Source organism: Palaemon carinicauda, chromosome 11 (assembly GCF_036898095.1).
Source record: "Palaemon carinicauda isolate YSFRI2023 chromosome 11, ASM3689809v2, whole genome shotgun sequence".
NCBI lineage: Eukaryota > Metazoa > Arthropoda > Malacostraca > Decapoda > Palaemonidae > Palaemon > Palaemon carinicauda.
Window position 1 is genome coordinate 41,977,579 of NC_090735.1, and position 5,000 is coordinate 41,982,578.

Sequence of the window (5,000 nt, forward strand, 5' to 3'; positions counted from 1 at the left end):
GGGTGTTACTGTACCTTCCTGTTCCAGCAAAGTCTGGTTCAAAGAGGGACAGAACAACAGAGTTTTTAGTCTGAGTCCGTGTTGTCTGGCTTGGGGCAGAGTTCCCCTCGCTGACCTAACACTTATAAAGGGAGCTTAGCTCCCTTAGGTCACTATCGAAGGTTTCTGTAGTTATGATTCCTCCTTTTGTGATCGACCAGACTAAGTCCTGTTGCTGTCTTGGGGAGGATAAAATCTTCCCTTGGGAGTAGCAACGCCTTCCTTGCTTTGGTGCTTTGGAAGCTGGCAAGTATTGCTGGCCCTTTTCCCTTAGATCTCCCTTAGGCTAAGACAGAGTTCTTGGCTGCGGGTGATCTGTCACTAAAGCAAGGTTGGCAGGACCCTTTTGTCCCTTCCCCCTCTATCTCCGTAATGGCCTTGCCATTACTGTACTGTACCTTGCCGGCCGGCAGAGCTGGCCGGCAGGGGTATTACTGTACTGTACGTCATTCTACTTCTGGACCTAGTATAGGTTGGGATGTGGAATTGACTAAGGCCATTGCCGGCCGGCTGAGATGCTGGCCGGCAAGGGTCTTATGTTTTCGAGTGCTGCCCGGACCTCTCTTGGTCCCTCATCCATGCCTGCCGACAGAGCCGGACGGCATTGGTCAAGGAAGCCTGAATTAAGTTTTCTCCCCTTCCTTATATGCACTCTTTCGGTTGCCGGGCTTGGGGGGTTGTGTACACTCTTATCCCGGCAATCCATTCTATTTTCTTCTAGTGCTGTACCTGTCCCGGCTGCCGGCCTATGAGGCAGACAGCCGGGCAGGTGTAGTCTTCTGGTTCTTTTGCTGCCGGCTGGCATCGGTCTTGTACCTTTGCCGGCCGGCTTATGTCAGTCCTTGTCTGCCGGTCACCAAGAGTGTGGCCGGCAGCTAGGTACTACCTTGTGTAGTTACTGGCCGGCAGTCATTGCCGGCCAACACTGGCTGTTGCTGGCCGGCAGCTACTGCCCGCCGGCACAGGCATTTGAACCAGAAGGCTGCCGCCCTATAGCTGTTAAGTAGTATACTTTAAAGCTAATTGTGGTGTGTGCCGGCCTGCAAAAGGCAGGCCGGCACACATCCTCCTATACTGTACTAGTATTCTTCTGTATAGCATATACAGTAAGAAGAAAACTATAGTAAAAGTTTAGGTACAGCACTGTATCTTCTAACACTATTGTGTTTTCTTGCACAGCCCTTTGCTGTTGCCCTCAGACAGGAAGCAGAGTTCTTCCCCCGTCTATTATCCAGGATTTTAAAATCATTGCCTAGGTGTGAGCTCCACCTGTTTCCTCTGGAAACCTTGCATTGGTTACTCTAGTAGAGATAAACCAATTTTGATTTTATTATCTGGAAAGCTGCAACAATGGGGTTGTGAGGGAAACACAAGTGTGTGTCTTTCCTTTATGAATTGTTATGCTATACTATGCATATCCAAGTGATACATAGTTCACTTGATACTCATGGAAATTTTTTCTCTTTACAGGAGGACCCTCCGAAGTGCGGAAATGTTTTCTGCAATGTCCGTAGCAGGAACCTCTGCGGACATGAGTGTTGTAGGAGACACGCAGCATGCGCTGTCTCCAAGGATGATCTCCAGTATTGGGACCCTCAGGTATGTACTGTATGCACTAACCTGATTACTGAGGCTTTTGATTCCCCTAGAACGGCGGAATCAAGGGATATAGCTAGGGAAAAGCTCCGTACTTGGGTAAGGGGCTTCAAGAAGAACACCTCTGGCCCTTATCTTCCTAGTGAGAAGATGAGGGCGTATCTTTTTCCCCAGGCATCAGCTGAAGCAGTGATTCCCCAGCCTCAAGAGGAGATCCCCCAAGACCTAGTCCAGGTGGACGAGGAAGTCGCAGATGCGATGCAAGACATCCAGTTGTGTGACAGGATGTCTGAAGTGGACGAAGGTTTGGAAGAAGACCTCCTGGCAGAAGGTCAGGATCAAGTTCAAACCCCGGATGTCGCAGAGGATGGGGTCGACGAGGTGTCGGCTACTCCGGTTCAGATGCAGGAGCCCATCCCCTCAACATCCGCTGGTCTCCCAGTAGAACTGGGACAGGCCCCTCTCTTCGATTGTTGGAATGATCCAACAAATGCAGAAGGAGAATCAGGAGAAGGCGGCTGCAATGGAACTGCGTATGCAGTCCCTAGCAGAATCACATGGGCCCCCGGAAAAGGCTCAATGTGAAAGACCTTCCCATATGCTCAGATGCTAACCCCATGGAGGTATGCTGAGCACATGCCAATGACGACTGGTAAGATCGTCATTTCGGATAAGCTGGGTTCAGTTCTCCTAGAGGAGGTAGAATTCTGGCCCAGCAAGGCATCATATCCGGACTGCTATGTCCGGCTGAGAAAAGAACCAGCTTCAAGGGAGGAGACAGAGCCGAAAGAGGTCATTATTATGGACCACGCTAAGGCTCAAGCCCTACTTTCATCCTCGATGAAAGAGAGGGGCTTCTCGAATTCGAAGGTAGCAGCATTGAGCAAGAAGCTCCCTTCTTTTGTGTCCTCTTCTGATAGAGCCTTCCCCCTTTTTACAAAAAGGGTTTGCGGCTGTCCTAAAGGCAATCGAGGCCGGCAAGCCTTGCCCCTCCCTGGAGGAGTGTAAACCCTTGTCGCTGGCTCTGCCTATGGACCACAAGGACTGGAAGGATGTCCATCTGACATTCTCAGTGGGAAAGTTGGAGGCTGATATTGCCGGACGGCAATTCGGCGAGGACCTCCCCAAGTTGTCCGAATTTCTTTTACGAAGAGAGTTCGAGACAAAAGAAAGACTGGCTGCCTCAATGTCTCATCAGACTACTCTTGAGACGATGGCAAGTGACCCTAAGGTCCATGAAATGTTCATGGTAGTGGCTAAGTCTCACCTAGCCACAGTGACGAAGGACCTTTATGGCTTCGTCAAGGCAAGGAGAGCTTGCAGGGAGTTCGTGTTCACCGGGGCTTCGGTGAGACACGAGCCAAGGAAGTTAATATCCTCCAACATTTGGGGAAAAGACCTTTTCCCTACCGATGTGGTCAAAGAGGTTGTTGATAAGGCCGCCGTGGAGAATAGAAACCTTCTCCAGAAGTGGGGCCTGGCTATCAAAAGAAAATCTTCCCCGGATGAGGGTCCTCAACCAAAGAGGAAGAATATGAGGACTAGGCTACCGTCTCGGCCAGCCAAGCCTTATAGACAGCAACAGCAACTGCAATTGCCTTTGCCTCCAGTGCCCCAGATGGTGGCACAATCCCCGACTACTTTTCAGTGGGTACCCCAGGCTGTGCCAGGTCAGTCAACCACATTCACCCCAACGTTCGAAGGACAGTCTTCTTCCTTTCGTGCAAAACCTAGAGGAGCAGCCAGAGGCTCGTCTAGGCGCCCCTCAAGGGGAAGGGGATTCAGAGGTGGTCGTGGTCAGGGAGGCAAGACCTCAGGACGGCAGTCCAAGTGAAACGATACCGGTAGGAGGGAGACTAATGAAATTTTGGGATCGCTGGACCTTCGATCCCTGGGCCCAAAGCCTACTCAAGAATGGACTGGGTTGGAGCTGGTACAGCACTCCACCCCCATGCCTTCGGTTTTTCCAACACTCCACCCCCATTTTGGAGGAGTACGTTCAAGAACTGTTGGAGAAAAATGTGATCCGAAAGGTGAAGTCCATCAAATTCCAAGGGAGGCTGTTTTGTGTTCCCAAGAAAGACTCGGAAAAGCTCAGAGTCATTCTGGACTTGTCACCACTCAACAAGTTCATAGTGAATTGCAAATTCAAGATGCTAACACTGCAACACATAAGGACCTTACTGCCCAAGAGGGCATACTCAGTCTCTATAGACTTGTCAGACGCCTATTGGCACATCCCAATCAGCCGTCGACTCTCCCCCTACCTAGGGTTCAGGCTACAACGGAAACTGTACGCCTTCAGAGCCATGCCATTCGGGCTAAACATAGCCCCAAGGATTTTCACGAAGCTTGCGAGCGCAGCTCTCAAACAATTACGCCTAAAGGGAATTCAGGTAGTAGCCTACCTGGACGACTGGCTGGTGTGGGCAGCATCCGAGACCGAATGCTTGCAAGCTTCCAGTCAGGTGATCCAGTTCCTAGAGTACCTAGGCTTTCAAGATCAACAAGAAAAAGTCTCGACTTTCTCCATCCCAAAAGTTCCAGTGGCTGGGAATCCACTGGGACCTTTTGTCACACAGTTTCTCCATCCCAATGAAGAAAAGGAAGGAGATAGCGGGCTCTGTCAAGAGACTTCTAGATTCCAAAAGGATATCAAGACGCGAACAGGAGAGGGTACTAGGCTCTCTCCAGTTTGCTTCAGTGACAGACCCAGTGCTAAGAGCACAGCTAAAGGATGCAACCGGAGTTTGGAGAAGGTATGCATCAAACGCGCGAAGAGACCTGAGAAGACCAGTGCCGCCTCGGCTACGTACTCTTCTCAGGCCTTGGTCCCAAGCCAGACATCTAAAGAAGTCGGTTCTTCTTCAGCCACCCTCCCCCGTCGATGACGATTCACTCAGACGCCTCAAAGGAGGGATGGGGAGGTCACTCTCATCGGAAAAAAGTCCAGGGGACTTGGTCCAAGCTATTCAGGACCTTTCATATAAACTTTCTAGAAGCTATGGCAGTGCTCCTTACCTTAAAGAAAGTCTCCCCGCGTCACTCGATCCACATAAGATTGGTGACAGACAGCGAGGTGGTTGTGAGATGCTTGAATCGACAAGGGTCGAGGTCACCACCTCTCAACCAAGTGATGTTAGCCATTTTCCGATTGGCAGAAAAGAAGAAGTGGTACCTGTCGGCAGTTCACCTTCAAGGAGTCCGCAATGTGACAGCGGACGCTCTATCCAGGTTCACACCGATAGAGTCGGAATGGTCCTTAGACGCAGGATCATTTTCCTTCATTCTGAATCAAGTCCCAGAACTGCAAATAGACCTCTTTGCGACGAAAGACAACAAGAAGTTGCCCCTGTACGTGTCCC